General features: G+C 46.6%; 21 non-coding genes across 21 annotated transcripts; all 21 read right to left on the reverse strand.

The window, feature by feature from the left end:
- Positions 1 to 570: 570 nt before the first annotated feature.
- On the reverse strand, positions 571 to 644 carry trnan-guu (transfer RNA asparagine (anticodon GUU)). Its single transcript has one exon. It is a non-coding gene; the product is annotated as a tRNA-Asn (tRNA).
- A 191-nt stretch (positions 645 to 835) lies between these two features.
- Positions 836 to 908, reverse strand: trnak-cuu (transfer RNA lysine (anticodon CUU)). The gene has a single exon. It is a non-coding gene; the product is annotated as a tRNA-Lys (tRNA).
- Positions 909 to 2,137: 1,229 nt separating this feature from the next.
- On the reverse strand, positions 2,138 to 2,353 carry LOC141303720 (small nucleolar RNA U3). Its single transcript, XR_012343690.1, has one exon. It is a non-coding gene; the product is annotated as a small nucleolar RNA U3 (small nucleolar RNA).
- Positions 2,354 to 3,326: 973 nt separating this feature from the next.
- On the reverse strand, positions 3,327 to 3,467 carry LOC141303753 (U4 spliceosomal RNA). The gene has a single exon (XR_012343721.1). It is a non-coding gene; the product is annotated as a U4 spliceosomal RNA (small nuclear RNA).
- A 1,061-nt stretch (positions 3,468 to 4,528) lies between these two features.
- On the reverse strand, positions 4,529 to 4,667 carry LOC141303784 (U4 spliceosomal RNA). The gene has a single exon (XR_012343751.1). It is a non-coding gene; the product is annotated as a U4 spliceosomal RNA (small nuclear RNA).
- A 582-nt stretch (positions 4,668 to 5,249) lies between these two features.
- Positions 5,250 to 5,323, reverse strand: trnan-guu (transfer RNA asparagine (anticodon GUU)). The gene has a single exon. It is a non-coding gene; the product is annotated as a tRNA-Asn (tRNA).
- A 1,493-nt stretch (positions 5,324 to 6,816) lies between these two features.
- On the reverse strand, positions 6,817 to 7,032 carry LOC141303714 (small nucleolar RNA U3). The gene has a single exon (XR_012343683.1). It is a non-coding gene; the product is annotated as a small nucleolar RNA U3 (small nucleolar RNA).
- A 973-nt stretch (positions 7,033 to 8,005) lies between these two features.
- On the reverse strand, positions 8,006 to 8,146 carry LOC141303754 (U4 spliceosomal RNA). The gene has a single exon (XR_012343722.1). It is a non-coding gene; the product is annotated as a U4 spliceosomal RNA (small nuclear RNA).
- A 1,061-nt stretch (positions 8,147 to 9,207) lies between these two features.
- LOC141303785 (U4 spliceosomal RNA) lies at positions 9,208 to 9,346 on the reverse strand. Its single transcript, XR_012343753.1, has one exon. It is a non-coding gene; the product is annotated as a U4 spliceosomal RNA (small nuclear RNA).
- Positions 9,347 to 9,928: 582 nt separating this feature from the next.
- trnan-guu (transfer RNA asparagine (anticodon GUU)) lies at positions 9,929 to 10,002 on the reverse strand. The gene has a single exon. It is a non-coding gene; the product is annotated as a tRNA-Asn (tRNA).
- Positions 10,003 to 10,193: 191 nt separating this feature from the next.
- trnak-cuu (transfer RNA lysine (anticodon CUU)) lies at positions 10,194 to 10,266 on the reverse strand. The gene has a single exon. It is a non-coding gene; the product is annotated as a tRNA-Lys (tRNA).
- A 1,223-nt stretch (positions 10,267 to 11,489) lies between these two features.
- Positions 11,490 to 11,705, reverse strand: LOC141303711 (small nucleolar RNA U3). Its single transcript, XR_012343681.1, has one exon. It is a non-coding gene; the product is annotated as a small nucleolar RNA U3 (small nucleolar RNA).
- A 973-nt stretch (positions 11,706 to 12,678) lies between these two features.
- LOC141303756 (U4 spliceosomal RNA) lies at positions 12,679 to 12,819 on the reverse strand. The gene has a single exon (XR_012343724.1). It is a non-coding gene; the product is annotated as a U4 spliceosomal RNA (small nuclear RNA).
- A 1,060-nt stretch (positions 12,820 to 13,879) lies between these two features.
- On the reverse strand, positions 13,880 to 14,018 carry LOC141303788 (U4 spliceosomal RNA). The gene has a single exon (XR_012343756.1). It is a non-coding gene; the product is annotated as a U4 spliceosomal RNA (small nuclear RNA).
- Positions 14,019 to 14,600: 582 nt separating this feature from the next.
- Positions 14,601 to 14,674, reverse strand: trnan-guu (transfer RNA asparagine (anticodon GUU)). Its single transcript has one exon. It is a non-coding gene; the product is annotated as a tRNA-Asn (tRNA).
- Positions 14,675 to 14,865: 191 nt separating this feature from the next.
- trnak-cuu (transfer RNA lysine (anticodon CUU)) lies at positions 14,866 to 14,938 on the reverse strand. Its single transcript has one exon. It is a non-coding gene; the product is annotated as a tRNA-Lys (tRNA).
- Positions 14,939 to 16,161: 1,223 nt separating this feature from the next.
- Positions 16,162 to 16,377, reverse strand: LOC141303713 (small nucleolar RNA U3). Its single transcript, XR_012343682.1, has one exon. It is a non-coding gene; the product is annotated as a small nucleolar RNA U3 (small nucleolar RNA).
- A 973-nt stretch (positions 16,378 to 17,350) lies between these two features.
- LOC141303759 (U4 spliceosomal RNA) lies at positions 17,351 to 17,491 on the reverse strand. The gene has a single exon (XR_012343726.1). It is a non-coding gene; the product is annotated as a U4 spliceosomal RNA (small nuclear RNA).
- Positions 17,492 to 18,551: 1,060 nt separating this feature from the next.
- Positions 18,552 to 18,690, reverse strand: LOC141303789 (U4 spliceosomal RNA). Its single transcript, XR_012343757.1, has one exon. It is a non-coding gene; the product is annotated as a U4 spliceosomal RNA (small nuclear RNA).
- Positions 18,691 to 19,272: 582 nt separating this feature from the next.
- On the reverse strand, positions 19,273 to 19,346 carry trnan-guu (transfer RNA asparagine (anticodon GUU)). Its single transcript has one exon. It is a non-coding gene; the product is annotated as a tRNA-Asn (tRNA).
- A 191-nt stretch (positions 19,347 to 19,537) lies between these two features.
- Positions 19,538 to 19,610, reverse strand: trnak-cuu (transfer RNA lysine (anticodon CUU)). The gene has a single exon. It is a non-coding gene; the product is annotated as a tRNA-Lys (tRNA).
- Positions 19,611 to 20,731: the final 1,121 nt, after the last annotated feature.

Genomic DNA, 20,731 nt, shown 5'->3' on the forward strand with positions numbered 1-20,731 from the left:
CGTGACCTTTTCTTGCAGCTACGTGGATGTGATCCGACAAGGTGATAGCAAGCTGGATGAGCCCCAGAGACAGATCATCAGTGAAGACCTCTTCACCTAGACGGCCATCGACGCAAGACTGTGAAAACCAGATCCTCTCCAATCTGACACTGTGGCAACATGGAACTTTTGCATCTACATTAATATTAGTCTGTTTGTTCTTATTCTGAGGTCACCGTAGCCGCCATATCCATTCTGTATTCCGATTAGATGGTCACTGCAGTCCCCCGGATCCAGTCCGTACCAAGAGCAGATGGTGGATCAGCACCTTCAGCCGAATGTCAGCGGATACCATGTCAACTAGATGAGCCCCAGAGACAGATCATCAGTAAAGAATGAATCCACATGCCACAGCAAACTCGAGCTGGTGAAAATGTTCACCAAACACCCGCCGCTGACTTCTTTTAAAAGAAGCCAGCTTATTGAAGGTGCACAGGATAAACGCCCTGAGAAAGCTGTGCCTCGCAACCCTAAGAATGGCATAGGCGTTAGTGGACACCTGACGCGCGTGCAAAACACCGGCATTTCACACGTCCCTGGGTGGGCTCGAACCACCAACCTTTCGGTTAACAGCCGAACGCGCTAACCGATTGCGCCACAGAGACAGACATTGCGCATCGGCTGCCGCGGGATCACGGTTGTAAAAGCAAGGGTTAGGGTTAGGGATTAGAATCGCACGTACTAACAGGCTGTTTTGAAAGATGTTTCCGGAGCTCGCAAAATCCACTTAGCCTGTGCGGAGAATGGGCACGCTGGAGCCCGCCACCCTGTTGGGAAGAAAGAGCGCCAACAGAGCCGCCCAACGTGGGGCTCGAACCCACGACCCTGAGATTAAGAGTCTCATGCTCTACCGACTGAGCTAGCCGGGCTGGTTGTGGTTTCCTTCACCGGGTCGGACGCAGTTTTCATCGGCTCCCAAATGACACAGGCGAAACGGAGGCTCTCGCGTTGTGCAAGACTGTCGAGCCGTCCCGTGGGTAGTGCTTAGAGCAGGCTTAGAGTTTTCTTCTGTCAGTTTTGACCCAATCTGTTATTGGGAAGCGCAGTTTGACCCAGCAGTGCGGGCCAACAACATGTTCTGTCTTGCCGCGTGAAGGCGGTTCAATGCTTTGGTCAGCGTATGGTTGAGATGTGATTTTCCACCAATTTGGGGCACCTTTCTTATGGAAATCAAGGATAAATCTATATAAGGATAAGGATAAATCTTCTATATTTCGGTGGTCTTTTGCAAACACTAGATTTATATGTCAGTTCCAACATAACACCGACTGTTACGCAACAGTCCCGGGATCGTTAATAGTTACGCCTCCAACATTTGCATCGCCCAATCATCGGTAACGTCAGTACATCAGTAAAACAAGGCAAGCCACTGAAGGGACACGGTTAGCTTAATGCTAGCGCTAGCCTGTTACATTGCAGTACAAAAGATATCACTTACCACATAAACAGAGAGATGACTGTGCTGATGATGGTGAATGATGGAGAAATAACTGCGCTGATGATGGCGAATGATTTACAGATCCAGAGTATCACCGAGAAGCAGCTGAACTTGTGTGGTAAGAAGCGCTCCCTCTGCATTATAACTTTACACAGAGCACATGGATCACAGTAATGAGACTAAAATGTCTGCGATACAAAACGGCAGATTCAACAAACCACATATTAAAAGCCGCTAGAGCTCCTAATTAAATAAATATTTTTATCAATGTGCCAGCTATAGAGATGAGCAGCTCTGTGAAACAGCCAATCGGAGCAGAGCTCATTAATATTCATGAAGCTTCCAAAAAAGGCAATAACAGAGCATTTCATTCTAGGGACAAATCCTAGGGTTGTAAATGGTCCTGTAAAACCGTTTCTGGAGATTGTTTGCCCTTTCCTATGCCATATACCTTCTATGCAGATATCAAAGAACAAATTAAAATATTCTCTCAATGCATTTTATGGCAACTTTAAGTTGATAGAACCAGCTGACATCTTATCCTGACATTCTGAATATCAAGGATGGTGACACCCACCAACAAAAATGTAAAAAAAAAAAAAAAAATCTCAATCATAACGACTCATAAGATTTTTAATCTGATATTTACATTTTTCAGAGACCACTCTGACCATACTCTCTTCTTCTATGCTGCTTAAATGCCACACAGAACGTTCATCAATGGTGTGGAGCATGTGAAATAAACCATTACTCCACACCCGATTCACGCTCAGAAAAGAGTATCAAAGCTCATCATCGTAGTTTGGGAGACACTACACTTTTGAAACACATTTCCTAGTTAGAAACTATAGAAATGATCCCTGAAAGTATAGTCTTGACCTCCATTTTGCAAAACCAGCTTAGGCGAGTTCTGACACTTTGAGTCTCAGAGATGGTTACAACCTAACAACAGAGATGAGAAAAGTTACATTTGAAACATCATTAGAGTCCTAAAATTTTGTTTGTAATTTTAGTTGGATGCAGTTTTCATTGGCCCCCAAATTACACAGGCGAAACGGAGGCTCTCGCGTTGTGCGAGACTGTCAACCCGTACCGTGGGTAGGGCTTAAAGCAGGCTTAGAGATTTCTTCTGTCAGTTTTGACCCAATCTGTTTTTGGGAAGCGCAGTTTGACCCAGCAGTGCGGGCCAACAACATGTTCTGTTTTGCCGCGTGAAGGCGGTTTAATGCTTTGGACAGCGTATGGTTGAGATGTGATTTTCCACCAATTTGGGGCACCTTTCTTATGGAAATCAAGGATGATTTCATGGGAAATGGCAAACTGGTGTAGCGTTTGGCTAATAAGCTAAAGCTACAAAGGATGTACCGGTGCCCCGTCGTCCGAGCAGAATCCACATTCGGCCGTAATCGGAGGTTACTACTAACGTTCGATTGTGTCTCATAGGGAGTTTGGCGCAGGGCCTCAGTGGAAAACAGGCCCTCGGCGGCTGAAACAAAAGACGAAGAATGCATCCACATGCACATGAATCAGGAATGTTAAATAAAGAAACCCCGCCGGATGACGAGGTGGTCCAGTGGTTAAGGCGGTGGAAGGCTAATACATTGTGCTCGACACGCATTCGAAGCTTTAGCGCCACTGAGAGGCCACCGGACCAGACAGGCCCAACATGTTTACGATGGGTAACGGTGAGCTGTAATTGCGTTGCAGTTTAACGATACTTGTCTTGAGAACATATTGACAAAACAACAAACCTTCTGGCTCTGGCGCACTATCATCAGCAGACCGTTTTTTTGGCGAGGAAAAAAAACCCTAAACGAAACAAGGCTATATTTCTCAACAAAACTCTAAGCCTCCAGAGAGACTAGCAAAAATTGCCAAAGATAACTGTATTTCAAGTCATCCTGGCGGGGTATTGGGTAAAGTTTTCAACCAGCAATGATCGCGCCTCGGACAAACCTCATAGGCTACAATATTGCCTCTGCGAAAGAATGCAGGCGACGGTCGTGACCTTTTTCTGCACCTACGTGGATGTGAACCGACAAGGTGGTAGCAAGCTTTAAACTGCCGCACAAACAGTCTCCTGCCACGGGTTGCTGCACCGTGTTTCTACGGAACAGATTAGAGGTGTGTAAAAGACGGCTCATTCACTATTCCCTCTGTGCTCAAAACAGCCAGCTGAAAGCACGGCAGCAGCAGCTGAAAAGGTCCGCAGCATGGCCTATCTCGGTCAGCAAGGGGACGGGGTGGCCGAGTGGTTAAGGCGATGGACTGCTAATCCATTTTGCTCTGTGCAATGGTTGGAATCCATTCTTGTCGTTCGGTTCCTTTAGCACTGGACCTTAATGCTGGTCCTAGGGACCCCATGCTAAACTTTTTGTGTGTCCTCCTTATCTAACACACTCAGTTCAGTTCTTTGAGTTCTCTACTAATGAACTGATGATCTGAATCAGGAGTGCTAAATAAAAAATGTCACGTAAAATGACGAGGTGGCCGAGTGGTTAAGGCGATGGACTGCTAATCCATTGTGCTCTGCACGCGTGGGTTCGAATCCCATCCTCGTCGTTCGCCTCCTTTAGCAGTAATCCTCGTCCTGGGGACCCCACTCTGCGCTTTTTGTGTCTTCCTTATCTGACACACTCAGTTCAGTTCACTGAGTGCTCTACTAATGAGCCGATGGTCTGAATCGGGAGTGTTAAATAAAAGGACCACGGAAAGTGACGGGGTGGTCGAGTGGTTAAGGCGATGCAAGGCTAATCCGTTGTGCTAGGCTCACCTTGGTTTGTGTGGGTTTGAATCCCGTCCTCTTCATTTGATGATTTAGCACCACTGAGAGCCCACCAGAACAGACAGGCCCAACCTGTTTACGATGGGTAGCGGTGAGCTGTGATTGTGCTGTAGTTTAATGATACCTGCAGCGAAGTCTTGAGAGCATATTGACAAAACAACTAATCTTCTGGCTCCGGCACGCTATGATCTGTAGACACCTCTTTGACGAGGACCAACAACCAGCCACTCTAACAAAACGAAGCAAAACTTTGTTTTTCAAGAAGCGTCCAGAGAGACCGGCAAAAACTGAGAAGCTGACTGTATTTCAAATCATCCAGATGGGATATCGGGGAAAGTTTACAACCAGCAATGATCACACCTCAGATAAACCACACAAGCTACAACATTGCCTCTGCGATAGAATACCGGTGACGGTCGTGACCTTTTCTTGCAGCTACGTGGATGTGATCCGACAAGGTGATAGCAAGCTGGATGAGCCCCAGAGACAGATCATCAGTGAAGACCTCTTCACCTAGACGGCCATCGACGCAAGACTGTGAAAACCAGATCCTCTCCAATCTGACACTGTGGCAACATGGAACTTTTGCATCTACATTAAAATTAGTCTGTTTGTTCTTATTCTGAGGTCACCGTAGCCGCCATATCCATTCTGTATTCCGATTAGATGGTCACTGCAGTCCCCCGGATCCAGTCCGTACCAAGAGCAGATGGTGGATCAGCACCTTCAGCCGAATGTCAGCGGATACCATGTCAACTAGATGAGCCCCAGAGACAGATCATCAGTAAAGAATGAATCCACATGCCACAGCAAACTCGAGCTGGTGAAAATGTTCACCAAACACCCGCCGCTGACTTCTTTTAAAAGAAGCCAGCTTATTGAAGGTGCACAGGATAAACGCCCTGAGAAAGCTGTGCCTCGCAACCCTAAGAATGGCATAGGCGCTAGTGGACACCTGACGCGCGTGCAAAACACCGGCATTTCACACGTCCCTGGGTGGGCTCGAACCACCAACCTTTCGGTTAACAGCCGAACGCGCTAACCGATTGCGCCACAGAGACAGACATTGCGCATCGGCTGCCGCGGGATCACGGTTGTAAAAGCAAGGGTTAGGGTTAGGGATTAGAATCGCACGTACTAACAGGCTGTTTTGAAAGATGTTTCCGGAGCTCGCAAAATCCACTTAGCCTGTGCGGAGAATGGGCACGCTGGAGCCCGCCACCCTGTTGGGAAGAAAGAGCGCCAACAGAGCCGCCCAACGTGGGGCTCGAACCCACGACCCTGAGATTAAGAGTCTCATGCTCTACCGACTGAGCTAGCCAGGCTGGTTGTGGTCTCCTTCACCGGGTCGGACGCAGTTTTCATCGGCTCCCAAATGACACAGGCGAAACGGAGGCTCTCGCGTTGTGCAAGACTGTCGAGCCGTCCCGTGGGTAGTGCTTAGAGCAGGCTTAGAGTTTTCTTCTGTCAGTTTTGACCCAATCTGTTATTGGGAAGCGCAGTTTGACCCAGCAGTGCGGGCCAACAACATGTTCTGTCTTGCCGCGTGAAGGCGGTTCAATGCTTTGGTCAGCGTATGGTTGAGATGTGATTTTCCACCAATTTGGGGCACCTTTCTTATGGAAATCAAGGATAAATCTATATAAGGATAAGGATAAATCTTCTATATTTCGGTGGTCTTTTGCAAACACTAGATTTATATGTCAATTCCAACATAACACCGACTGTTACGCAACAGTCCCGGGATCGTTAATAGTTACGCCTCCAACATTTGCATCGCCCAATCATCGGTAACGTCAGTACATCAGTAAAACAAGGCAAGCCACTGAAGGGACACGGTTAGCTTAATGCTAGCGCTAGCCTGTTACATTGCAGTACAAAAGATATCACTTACCACATAAACAGAGAGATGACTGTGCTGATGATGGTGAATGATGGAGAAATAACTGCGCTGATGATGGCGAATGATTTACAGATCCAGAGTATCACTGAGAAGCAGCTGAACTTGTGTGGTAAGAAGCGCTCCCTCTGCATTATAACTTTACACAGAGCACATGGATCACAGTAATGAGACTAAAATGTCTGCGATACAAAACGGCAGATTCAACAAACCACATATTAAAAGCCGCTAGAGCTCCTAATTAAATAAATATTTTTATCAATGTGCCAGCTATAGAGATGAGCAGCTCTGTGAAACAGCCAATCGGAGCAGAGCTCATTAATATTCATGAAGCTTCCAAAAAAGGCAATAACAGAGCATTTCATTCTAGGGACAAATCCTAGGGTTGTAAATGGTCCTGTAAAACCGTTTCTGGAGATTGTTTGCCCTTTCCTATGCCATATACCTTCTATGCAGATATCAAAGAACAAATTAAAATATTCTCTCAATGCATTTTATGGCAACTTTAAGTTGATAGAACCAGCTGACATCTTATCCTGACATTCTGAATATCAAGGATGGTGACACCCACCAACAAAAATGTAAAAAAAAAAAAAAAAATCTCAATCATAACGACTCATAAGATTTTTAATCTGATATTTACATTTTTCAGAGACCACTCTGACCATACTCTCTTCTTCTATGCTGCTTAAATGCCACACAGTACGTTCATCAATGGTGTGGAGCATATGAAATAAACCATTACTCCACACCCGATTCACGCTCAGAAAAGAGTATCAAAGCTCATCATCGTAGTTTGGGAGACACTACACTTTTGAAACACATTTCCTAGTTAGAAACTATAGAAATGATCCCTGAAAGTATAGTCTTGACCTCCATTTTGCAAAACCAGCTTAGGCGAGTTCTGACACTTTGAGTCTCAGAGATGGTTACAACCTAACAACAGAGATGAGAAAAGTTACATTTGAAACATCATTAGAGTCCTAAAATTTTGTTTGTAATTTTAGTTGGATGCAGTTTTCATTGGCCCCCAAATTACACAGGCGAAACTGAGGCTCTCGCGTTGTGCGAGACTGTCAACCCGTCCCGTGGGTAGGGCTTAAAGCAGGCTTAGAGATTTCTTCTGTCAGTTTTGACCCAATCTGTTTTTGGGAAGCGCAGTTTGACCCAGCAGTGCGGGCCAACAACATGTTCTGTTTTGCCGCGTGAAGGCGGTTTAATGCTTTGGACAGCGTATGGTTGAGATGTGATTTTCCACCAATTTGGGGCACCTTTCTTATGGAAATCAAGGATGATTTCATGGGAAATGGCAAACTGGTGTAGCGTTTGGCTAATAAGCTAAAGCTACAAAGGATGTACCGGTGCCCCGTCGTCCGAGCAGAATCCACATTCGGCCGTAATCGGAGGTTACTACTAACGTTCGATTGTGTCTCATAGGGAGTTTGGCGCAGGGCCTCAGTGGAAAACAGGCCCTCGGCGGCTGAAACAAAAGACGAAGAATGCATCCACATGCACATGAATCAGGAATGTTAAATAAAGAAACCCCGCCGGATGACGAGGTGGTCCAGTGGTTAAGGCGGTGGAAGGCTAATACATTGTGCTCGACACGCATTCGAAGCTTTAGCGCCACTGAGAGGCCACCGGACCAGACAGGTCCAACATGTTTACGATGGGTAACGGTGAGCTGTAATTGCGTTGCAGTTTAACGATACTTGTCTTGAGAACATATTGACAAAACAACAAACCTTCTGGCTCTGGCGCACTATCATCAGCAGACCGTTTTTTTGGCGAGGAAAAAAAACCCTAAACGAAACAAGGCTATATTTCTCAACAAAACTCTAAGCCTCCAGAGAGACTAGCAAAAATTGCCAAAGATAACTGTATTTCAAGTCATCCTGGCGGGGTATTGGGTAAAGTTTTCAACCAGCAATGATCGCGCCTCGGACAAACCTCATAGGCTACAATATTGCCTCTGCGAAAGAATGCAGGCGACGGTCGTGACCTTTTTCTGCACCTACGTGGATGTGAACCGACAAGGTGGTAGCAAGCTTTAAACTGCCGCACAAACAGTCTCCTGCCACGGGTTGCTGCACCGTGTTTCTACGGAACAGATTAGAGGTGTGTAAAAGACGGCTCATTCACTATTCCCTCTGTGCTCAAAACAGCCAGCCGAAAGCACGGCAGCAGCAGCTGAAAAGGTCCGCAGCATGGCCTATCTCGGTCAGCAAGGGGACGGGGTGGCCGAGTGGTTAAGGCGATGGACTGCTAATCCATTTTGCTCTGTGCAATGGTTGGAATCCATTCTTGTCGTTCGGTTCCTTTAGCACTGGACCTTAATCCGGGTCCTGGGGACCCCATGCTAAACTTTTTGTGTGTCCTCCTTATCTAACACACTCAGTTCAGTTCTTTGAGTTCTCTACTAATGAACTGATGATCTGAATCAGGAGTGCTAAATAAAAAATGTCACGTAAAATGACGAGGTGGCCGAGTGGTTAAGGCGATGGACTGCTAATCCATTGTGCTCTGCACGCGTGGGTTCGAATCCCATCCTCGTCGTTCGGCTCCTTTAGCAGTAATCCTCGTCCTGGGGACCCCACTCTGCGCTTTTTGTGTCTTCCTTATCTGACACACTCAGTTCAGTTCACTGAGTGCTCTACTAATGAGCCGATGGTCTGAATCGGGAGTGTTAAATAAAAGGACCACGGAAAGTGACGGGGTGGTCGAGTGGTTAAGGCGATGCAAGGCTAATCCGTTGTGCTAGGCTCACCTTGGTTTGTGTGGGTTTGAATCCCGTCCTCTTCATTTGATGATTTAGCACCACTGAGAGCCCACCAGAACAGACAGGCCCAACCTGTTTACGATGGGTAGCGGTGAGCTGTGATTGTGCTGTAGTTTAATGATACCTGCAGCGAAGTCTTGAGAGCATATTGACAAAACAACAAATCTTCTGGCTCCGGCACGCTATGATCTGTAGACACCTCTTTGACGAGGACCAACAACCAGCCACTCTAACAAAACGAAGCAAAACTTTGTTTTTCAAGAAGCGTCCAGAGAGACCGGCAAAAACTGAGAAGCTGACTGTATTTCAAATCATCCAGATGGGATATCGGGGAAAGTTTACAACCAGCAATGATCACACCTCAGATAAACCACACAAGCTACAACATTGCCTCTGCGATAGAATACCGGTGACGGTCGTGACCTTTTCTTGCAGCTACGTGGATGTGATCCGACAAGGTGATAGCAAGCTGGATGAGCCCCAGAGACAGATCATCAGTGAAGACCTCTTCACCTAGACGGCCATCGACGCAAGACTGTGAAAACCAGATCCTCTCCAATCTGACACTGTGGCAACATGGAACTTTTGCATCTACATTAATATTAGTCTGTTTGTTCTTATTCTGAGGTCACCGTAGCCGCCATATCCATTCTGTATTCCGATTAGATGGTCACTGCAGTCCCCCGGATCCAGTCCGTACCAAGAGCAGATGGTGGATCAGCACCTTCAGCCGAATGTCAGCGGATACCATGTCAACTAGATGAGCCCCAGAGACAGATCATCAGTAAAGAATGAATCCACATGCCACAGCAAACTCGAGCTGGTGAAAATGTTCACCAAACACCCGCCGCTGACTTCTTTTAAAAGAAGCCAGCTTATTGAAGGTGCACAGGATAAACGCCCTGAGAAAGCTGTGCCTCGCAACCCTAAGAATGGCATAGGCGTTAGTGGACACCTGACGCGCGTGCAAAACACCGGCATTTCACACGTCCCTGGGTGGGCTCGAACCACCAACCTTTCGGTTAACAGCCGAACGCGCTAACCGATTGCGCCACAGAGACAGACATTGCGCATCGGCTGCCGCGGGATCACGGTTGTAAAAGCAAGGGTTAGGGTTAGGGATTAGAATCGCACGTACTAACAGGCTGTTTTGAAAGATGTTTCCGGAGCTCGCAAGATCCACTTAGCCTGTGCGGAGAATGGGCACGCTGGAGCCCGCCACCCTGTTGGGAAGAAAGAGCGCCAACAGAGCCGCCCAACGTGGGGCTCGAACCCACGACCCTGAGATTAAGAGTCTCATGCTCTACCGACTGAGCTAGCCGGGCTGGTTGTGGTCTCCTTCACCGGGTCGGACGCAGTTTTCATCGGCTCCCAAATGACTCAGGCGAAACGGAGGCTCTCGCGTTGTGCAAGACTGTCGAGCCGTCCCGTGGGTAGTGCTTAGAGCAGGCTTAGAGTTTTCTTCTGTCAGTTTTGACCCAATCTGTTATTGGGAAGCGCAGTTTGACCCAGCAGTGCGGGCCAACAACATGTTCTGTCTTGCCGCGTGAAGGCGGTTCAATGCTTTGGTCAGCGTATGGTTGAGATGTGATTTTCCACCAATTTGGGGCACCTTTCTTATGGAAATCAAGGATAAATCTATATAAGGATAAGGATAAATCTTCTATATTTCGGTGGTCTTTTGCAAACACTAGATTTATATGTCAATTCCAACATAACACCGACTGTTACGCAACAGTCCCGGGATCGTTAATAGTTACGCCTCCAACATTTGCATCGCCCAATCATCGGTAACGTCAGTACATCAGTAAAACAAGGCAAGCCACTGAAGGGACACGGTTAGCTTAATGCTAGCGCTAGCCTGTTACATTGCAGTACAAAAGATATCACTTACCACATAAACAGAGAGATGACTGTGCTGATGATGGTGAATGATGGAGAAATAACTGCGCTGATGATGGCGAATGATTTACAGATCCAGAGTATCACCGAGAAGCAGCTGAACTTGTGTGGTAAGAAGCGCTCCCTCTGCATTATAACTTTACACAGAGCACATGGATCACAGTAATGAGACTAAAATGTCTGCGATACAAAACGGCAGATTCAACAAACCACATATTAAAAGCCGCTAGAGCTCCTAATTAAATAAATATTTTTATCAATGTGCCAGCTATAGAGATGAGCAGCTCTGTGAAACAGCCAATCGGAGCAGAGCTCATTAATATTCATGAAGCTTCCAAAAAAGGCAATAACAGAGCATTTCATTCTAGGGACAAATCCTAGGGTTGTAAATGGTCCTGTAAAACCGTTTCTGGAGATTGTTTGCCCTTTCCTATGCCATATACCTTCTATGCAGATATCAAAGAACAAATTAAAATATTCTCTCAATGCATTTTATGGCAACTTTAAGTTGATAGAACCAGCTGACATCTTATCCTGACATTCTGAATATCAAGGACGGTGACACCCACCAACAAAAATGTAAAAAAAAAAATCTCAATCATAACGACTCATAAGATTTTTAATCTGATATTTACATTTTTCAGAGACCACTCTGACCATACTCTCTTCTTCTATGCTGCTTAAATGCCACACAGAACGTTCATCAATGGTGTGGAGCATATGAAATAAACCATTACTCCACACCCGATTCACGCTCAGAAAAGAGTATCAAAGCTCATCATCGTAGTTTGGGAGACACTACACTTTTGAAACACATTTCCTAGTTAGAAACTATAGAAATGATCCCTGAAAGTATAGTCTTGACCTCCATTTTGCAAAACCAGCTTAGGCGAGTTCTGACACTTTGAGTCTCAGAGATGGTTACAACCTAACAACAGAGATGAGAAAAGTTACATTTGAAACATCATTAGAGTCCTAAAATTTTGTTTGTAATTTTAGTTGGATGCAGTTTTCATTGGCCCCCAAATTACACAGGCGAAACTGAGGCTCTCGCGTTGTGCGAGACTGTCAACCCGTCCCGTGGGTAGGGCTTAAAGCAGGCTTAGAGATTTCTTCTGTCAGTTTTGACCCAATCTGTTTTTGGGAAGCGCAGTTTGACCCAGCAGTGCGGGCCAACAACATGTTCTGTTTTGCCGCGTGAAGGCGGTTTAATGCTTTGGACAGCGTATGGTTGAGATGTGATTTTCCACCAATTTGGGGCACCTTTCTTATGGAAATCAAGGATGATTTCATGGGAAATGGCAAACTGGTGTAGCGTTTGGCTAATAAGCTAAAGCTACAAAGGATGTACCGGTGCCCCGTCGTCCGAGCAGAATCCACATTCGGCCGTAATCGGAGGTTACTACTAACGTTCGATTGTGTCTCATAGGGAGTTTGGCGCAGGGCCTCAGTGGAAAACAGGCCCTCGGCGGCTGAAACAAAAGACGAAGAATGCATCCACATGCACATGAATCAGGAATGTTAAATAAAGAAACCCCGCCGGATGACGAGGTGGTCCAGTGGTTAAGGCGGTGGAAGGCTAATACATTGTGCTCGACACGCATTCGAAGCTTTAGCGCCACTGAGAGGCCACCGGACCAGACAGGCCCAACATGTTTACGATGGGTAACGGTGAGCTGTAATTGCGTTGCAGTTTAACGATACTTGTCTTGAGAACATATTGACAAAACAACAAACCTTCTGGCTCTGGCGCACTATCATCAGCAGACCGTTTTTTTGGCGAGGAAAAAAAACCCTAAACGAAACAAGGCTATATTTCTCAACAAAACTCTAAGCCTCCAGAGAGACTAGCAAAAATTGCCAAAGATAACTGTATTTCAAGTCATCCTGGCGGGGTATTGGGTAAAGTTTTCAACCAGCAATGATCGCGCCTCGGACAAACCTCATAGGCTACAATATTGCCTCTGCGAAAGAATGCAGGCGACGGTCGTGACCTTTTTCTGCACCTACGTGGATGTGAACCGACAAGGTGGTAGCAAGCTTTAAACTGCCGCACAAACAGTCTCCTGCCACGGGTTGCTGCACCGTGTTTCTACGGAACAGATTAGAGGTGTGTAAAAGACGGCTCATTCACTATTCCCTCTGTGCTCAAAACAGCCAGCTGAAAGCACGGCAGCAGCAGCTGAAAAGGTCCGCAGCATGGCCTATCTCGGTCAGCAAGGGGACGGGGTGGCCGAGTGGTTAAGGCGATGGACTGCTAATCCATTTTGCTCTGTGCAATGGTTGGAATCCATTCTTGTCGTTCGGTTCCTTTAGCACTGGACCTTAATCCGGGTCCTGGGGACCCCATGCTAAACTTTTTGTGTGTCCTCCTTATCTAACACACTCAGTTCAGTTCTTTGAGTTCTCTACTAATGAACTGATGATCTGAATCAGGAGTGCTAAATAAAAAATGTCACGTAAAATGACGAGGTGGCCGAGTGGTTAAGGCGATGGACTGCTAATCCATTGTGCTCTGCACGCGTGGGTTCGAATCCCATCCTCGTCGTTCGGCTCCTTTAGCAGTAATCCTCGTCCTGGGGACCCCACTCTGCGCTTTTTGTGTCTTCCTTATCTGACACACTCAGTTCAGTTCACTGAGTGCTCTACTAATGAGCCGATGGTCTGAATCGGGAGTGTTAATTAAAGGACCACGGAAAGTGACGGGGTGGTCGAGTGGTTAAGGCGATGCAAGGCTAATCCGTTGTGCTAGGCTCACCTTGGTTTGTGTGGGTTTGAATCCCGTCCTCTTCATTTGATGATTTAGCACCACTGAGAGCCCACCAGAACAGACAGGCCCAACCTGTTTACGATGGGTAGCGGTGAGCTGTGATTGTGCTGTAGTTTAATGATACCTGCAGCGAAGTCTTGAGAGCATATTGACAAAACAACAAATCTTCTGGCTCCGGCACGCTATGATCTGTAGACACCTCTTTGACGAGGACCAACAACCAGCCACTCTAACAAAACGAAGCAAAACTTTGTTTTTCAAGAAGCGTCCAGAGAGACCGGCAAAAACTGAGAAGCTGACTGTATTTCAAATCATCCAGATGGGATATCGGGGAAAGTTTACAACCAGCAATGATCACACCTCAGATAAACCACACAAGCTACAACATTGCCTCTGCGACAGAATACCGGTGACGGTCGTGACCTTTTCTTGCAGCTACGTGGATGTGATCCGACAAGGTGATAGCAAGCTGGATGAGCCCCAGAGACAGATCATCAGTGAAGACCTCTTCACCTAGACGGCCATCGACGCAAGACTGTGAAAACCAGATCCTCTCCAATCTGACACTGTGGCAACATGGAACTTTTGCATCTACATTAATATTAGTCTGTTTGTTCTTATTCTGAGGTCACCGTAGCCGCCATATCCATTCTGTATTCCGATTAGATGGTCACTGCAGTCCCCCGGATCCAGTCCGTACCAAGAGCAGATGGTGGATCAGCACCTTCAGCCGAATGTCAGCGGATACCATGTCAACTAGATGAGCCCCAGAGACAGATCATCAGTAAAGAATGAATCCACATGCCACAGCAAACTCGAGCTGGTGAAAATGTTCACCAAACACCCGCCGCTGACTTCTTTTAAAAGAAGCCAGCTTATTGAAGGTGCACAGGATAAACGCCCTGAGAAAGCTGTGCCTCGCAACCCTAAGAATGGCATAGGCGCTAGTGGACACCTGACGCGCGTGCAAAACACCGGCATTTCACACGTCCCTGGGTGGGCTCGAACCACCAACCTTTCGGTTAACAGCCGAACGCGCTAACCGATTGCGCCACAGAGACAGACATTGCGCATCGGCTGCCGCGGGATCACGGTTGTAAAAGCAAGGGTTAGGGTTAGGGATTAGAATCGCACGTACTAACAGGCTGTTTTGAAAGATGTTTCCGGAGCTCGCAAAATCCACTTAGCCTGTGCGGAGAATGGGCACGCTGGAGCCCGCCACCCTGTTGGGAAGAAAGAGCGCCAACAGAGCCGCCCAACGTGGGGCTCGAACCCACGACCCTGAGATTAAGAGTCTCATGCTCTACCGACTGAGCTAGCCGGGCTGGTTGTGGTCTCCTTCACCGGGTCGGACGCAGTTTTCATCGGCTCCCAAATGACACAGGCGAAACGGAGGCTCTCGCGTTGTGCAAGACTGTCGAGCCGTCCCGTGGGTAGTGCTTAGAGCAGGCTTAGAGTTTTCTTCTGTCAGTTTTGACCCAATCTGTTATTGGGAAGCGCAGTTTGACCCAGCAGTGCGGGCCAACAACATGTTCTGTCTTGCCGCGTGAAGGCGGTTCAATGCTTTGGTCAGCGTATGGTTGAGATGTGATTTTCCACCAATTTGGGGCACCTTTCTTATGGAAATCAAGGATAAATCTATATAAGGATAAGGATAAATCTTCTATATTTCGGTGGTCTTTTGCAAACACTAGATTTATATGTCAATTCCAACATAACACCGACTGTTACGCAACAGTCCCGGGATCGTTAATAGTTACGCCTCCAACATTTGCATCGCCCAATCATCGGTAACGTCAGTACATCAGTAAAACAAGGCAAGCCACTGAAGGGACACGGTTAGCTTAATGCTAGCGCTAGCCTGTTACATTGCAGTACAAAAGATATCACTTACCACATAAACAGAGAGATGACTGTGCTGATGATGGTGAATGATGGAGAAATAACTGCGCTGATGATGGCGAATGATTTACAGATCCAGAGTATCACCGAGAAGCAGCTGAACTTGTGTGGTAAGAAGCGCTCCCTCTGCATTATAACTTTACACAGAGCACATGGATCACAGTAATGAGACTAAAATGTCTGCGATACAAAACGGCAGATTCAACAAACCACATATTAAAAGCCGCTAGAGCTCCTAATTAAATAAATATTTTTATCAATGTGCCAGCTATAGAGATGAGCAGCTCTGTGAAACAGCCAATCGGAGCAGAGCTCATTAATATTCATGAAGCTTCCAAAAAAGGCAATAACAGAGCATTTCATTCTAGGGACAAATCCTAGGGTTGTAAATGGTCCTGTAAAACCGTTTCTGGAGATTGTTTGCCCTTTCCTATGCCATATACCTTCTATGCAGATATCAAAGAACAAATTAAAATATTCTCTCAATGCATTTTATGGCAACTTTAAGTTGAAAGAACCAGCTGACATCTTATCCTGACATTCTGAATATCAAGGATGGTGACACCCACCAACAAAAATGTAAAAAAAAAAATCTCAATCATAACGACTCATAAGATTTTTAATCTGATATTTACATTTTTCAGAGACCACTCTGACCATACTCTCTTCTTCTATGCTGCTTAAATGCCACACAGAACGTTCATCAATGGTGTGGAGCATATGAAATAAACCATTACTCCACACCCGATTCACGCTCAGAAAAGAGTATCAAAGCTCATCATCGTAGTTTGGGAGACACTACACTTTTGAAACACATTTCCTAGTTAGAAACTATAGAAATGATCCCTGAAAGTATAGTCTTGACCTCCATTTTGCAAAACCAGCTTAGGCGAGTTCTGACACTTTGAGTCTCAGAGATGGTTACAACCTAACAACAGAGATGAGAAAAGTTACATTTGAAACATCATTAGAGTCCTAAAATTTTGTTTGTAATTTTAGTTGGATGCAGTTTTCATTGGCCCCCAAATTACACAGGCGAAACTGAGGCTCTCGCGTTGTGCGAGACTGTCAACCCGTCCCGTGGGTAGGGCTTAAAGCAGGCTTAGAGATTTCTTCTGTCAGTTTTGACCCAATCTGTTTTTGGGAAGCGCAGTTTGACCCAGCAGTGCGGGCCAACAACATGTTCTGTTTTGCCGCGTGAAGGCGGTTTAATGCTTTGGACAGCGTATGGTTGAGATGTGATTTTCCACCAATTTGGGGCACCTTTCTTATGGAAATCAAGGATGATTTCATGGGAAATGGCAAACTGGTGTAGCGTTTGGCTAATAAGCTAAAGCTACAAAGGATGTACCGGTGCCCCGTCGTCCGAGCAGAATCCACATTCGGCCGTAATCGGAGGTTACTACTAACGTTCGATTGTGTCTCATAGGGAGTTTGGCGCAGGGCCTCAGTGGAAAACAGGCCCTCGGCGGCTGAAACAAAAGACGAAGAATGCATCCACATGCACATGAATCAGGAATGTTAAATAAAGAAACCCCGCCGGATGACGAGGTGGTCCAGTGGTTAAGGCGGTGGAAGGCTAATACATTGTGCTCGACACGCATTCGAAGCTTTAGCGCCACTGAGAGGCCACCGGACCAGACAGGCCCAACATGTTTACGATGGGTAACGGTGAGCTGTAATTGCGTTGCAGTTTAACGATACTTGTCTTGAGAACATATTGACAAAACAACAAACCTTCTGGCTCTGGCGCACTATCATCAGCAGACCGTTTTTTTGGCGAGGAAAAAAAACCCTAAACGAAACAAGGCTATATTTCTCAACAAAACTCTAAGCCTCCAGAGAGACTAGCAAAAATTGCCAAAGATAACTGTATTTCAAGTCATCCTGGCGGGGTATTGGGTAAAGATTTCAACCAGCAATGATCGCGCCTCGGACAAACCTCATAGGCTACAATATTGCCTCTGCGAAAGAATGCAGGCGACGGTCGTGACCTTTTTCTGCACCTACGTGGATGTGAACCGACAAGGTGGTAGCAAGCTTTAAACTGCCGCACAAACAGTCTCCTGCCACGGGTTGCTGCACCGTGTTTCTACGGAACAGATTAGAGGTGTGTAAAAGACGGCTCATTCACTATTCCCTCTGTGCTCAAAACAGCCAGCTGAAAGCACGGCAGCAGCAGCTGAAAAGGTCCGCAGCATGGCCTATCTCGGTCAGCAAGGGGACGGGGTGGCCGAGTGGTTAAGGCGATGGACTGCTAATCCATTTTGCTCTGTGCAATGGTTGGAATCCATTCTTGTCGTTCGGTTCCTTTAGCACTGGACCTTAATCCGGGTCCTGGGGACCCCATGCTAAACTTTTTGTGTGTCCTCCTTATCTAACACACTCAGTTCAGTTCTTTGAGTTCTCTACTAATGAACTGATGATCTGAATCAGGAGTGCTAAATAAAAAATGTCACGTAAAATGACGAGGTGGCCGAGTGGTTAAGGCGATGGACTGCTAATCCATTGTGCTCTGCACGCGTGGGTTCGAATCCCATCCTCGTCGTTCGGCTCCTTTAGCAGTAATCCTCGTCCTGGGGACCCCACTCTGCGCTTTTTGTGTCTTCCTTATCTGACACACTCAGTTCAGTTCACTGAGTGCTCTACTAATGAGCCGATGGTCTGAATCGGGAGTGTTAATTAAAGGACCACGGAAAGTGACGGGGTGGTCGAGTGGTTAAGGCGATGCAAGGCTAATCCGTTGTGCTAGGCTCACCTTGGTTTGTGTGGGTTTGAATCCCGTCCTCTTCATTTGATGATTTAGCACCACTGAGAGCCCACCAGAACAGACAGGCCCAACCTGTTTACGATGGGTAGCGGTGAGCTGTGATTGTGCTGTAGTTTAATGATACCTGCAGCGAAGTCTTGAGAGCATATTGACAAAACAACAAATCTTCTGGCTCCGGCACGCTATGATCTGTAGACACCTCTTTGACGAGGACCAACAACCAGCCACTCTAACAAAACGAAGCAAAACTTTGTTTTTCAAGAAGCGTCCAGAGAGACCGGCAAAAACTGAGAAGCTGACTGTATTTCAAATCATCCAGATGGGATATCGGGGAAAGTTTACAACCAGCAATGATCACACCTCAGATAAACCACACAAGCTACAACATTGCCTCTGCGACAGAATACCGGTGACGGTCGTGACCTTTTCTTGCAGCTACGTGGATGTGATCCGACAAGGTGATAGCAAGCTGGATGAGCCCCAGAGACAGATCATCAGTGAAGACCTCTTCACCTAGACGGCCATCGACGCAAGACTGTGAAAACCAGATCCTCTCCAATCTGACACTGTGGCAACATGGAACTTTTGCATCTACATTAATATTAGTCTGTTTGTTCTTATTCTGAGGTCACCGTAGCCGCCATATCCATTCTGTATTCCGATTAGATGGTCACTGCAGTCCCCCGGATCCAGTCCGTACCAAGAGCAGATGGTGGATCAGCACCTTCAGCCGAATGTCAGCGGATACCATGTCAACTAGATGAGCCCCAGAGACAGATCATCAGTAAAGAATGAATCCACATGCCACAGCAAACTCGAGCTGGTGAAAATGTTCACCAAACACCCGCCGCTGACTTCTTTTAAAAGAAGCCAGCTTATTGAAGGTGCACAGGATAAACGCCCTGAGAAAGCTGTGCCTCGCAACCCTAAGAATGGCATAGGCGTTAGTGGACACCTGACGCGCGTGCAAAACACCGGCATTTCACACGTCCCTGGGTGGGCTCGAACCACCAACCTTTCGGTTAACAGCCGAACGCGCTAACCGATTGCGCCACAGAGACAGACATTGCGCATCGGCTGCCGCGGGATCACGGTTGTAAAAGCAAGGGTTAGGGTTAGGGATTAGAATCGCACGTACTAACAGGCTGTTTTGAAAGATGTTTCCGGAGCTCGCAAGATCCACTTAGCCTGTGCGGAGAATGGGCACGCTGGAGCCCGCCACCCTGTTGGGAAGAAAGAGCGCCAACAGAGCCGCCCAACGTGGGGCTCGAACCCACGACCCTGAGATTAAGAGTCTCATGCTCTACCGACTGAGCTAGCCGGGCTGGTTGTGCTCTCCTTCACCGGGTCGGACGCAGTTTTCATCGGCTCCCAAATGACTCAGGCGAAACGGAGGCTCTCGCGTTGTGCAAGACTGTCGAGCCGTCCCGTGGGTAGTGCTTAGAGCAGGCTTAGAGTTTTCTTCTGTCAGTTTTGACCCAATCTGTTATTGGGAAGCGCAGTTTGACCCAGCAGTGCGGGCCAACAACATGTTCTGTCTTGCCGCGTGAAGGCGGTTCAATGCTTTGGTCAGCGTATGGTTGAGATGTGATTTTCCACCAATTTGGGGCACCTTTCTTATGGAAATCAAGGATAAATCTATATAAGGATAAGGATAAATCTTCTATATTTCGGTGGTCTTTTGCAAACACTAGATTTATATGTCAATTCCAACATAACACCGACTGTTACGCAACAGTCCCGGGATCGTTAATAGTTACGCCTCCAACATTTGCATCGCCCAATCATCGGTAACGTCAGTACATCAGTAAAACAAGGCAAGCCACTGAAGGGACACGGTTAGCTTAATGCTAGCGCTAGCCTGTTACATTGCAGTACAAAAGATATCACTTACCACATAAACAGAGAGATGACTGTGCTGATGATGGTGAATGATGGAGAAATAACTGCGCTGATGATGGCGAATGATTTACAGATCCAGAGTATCACCGAGAAGCAGCTGAACTTGTGTGGTAAGAAGCGCTCCCTCTGCATTATAACTTTACACAGAGCACATGGATCACAGTAATGAGACTAAAATGTCTGCGATACAAAACGGCAGATTCAACAAACCACATATTAAAAGCCGCTAGAGCTCCTAATTAAATAAATATTTTTATCAATGTGCCAGCTATAGAGATGAGCAGCTCTGTGAAACAGCCAATCGGAGCAGAGCTCATTAATATTCATGAAGCTTCCAAAAAAGGCAATAACAGAGCATTTCATTCTAGGGACAAACCCTAGGGTTGTAAATGGTCCTGTAAAACCGTTTCTGGAGATTGTTTGCCCTTTCCTATGCCATATACCTTCTATGCAGATATCAAAGAACAAATTAAAATATTCTCTCAATGCATTTTATGGCAACTTTAAGTTGATAGAACCAGCTGACATCTTATCCTGACATTCT

This window comes from Garra rufa, unplaced genomic scaffold, assembly GCF_049309525.1.
Source record: "Garra rufa unplaced genomic scaffold, GarRuf1.0 hap1_unplaced_001, whole genome shotgun sequence".
NCBI lineage: Eukaryota > Metazoa > Chordata > Actinopteri > Cypriniformes > Cyprinidae > Garra > Garra rufa.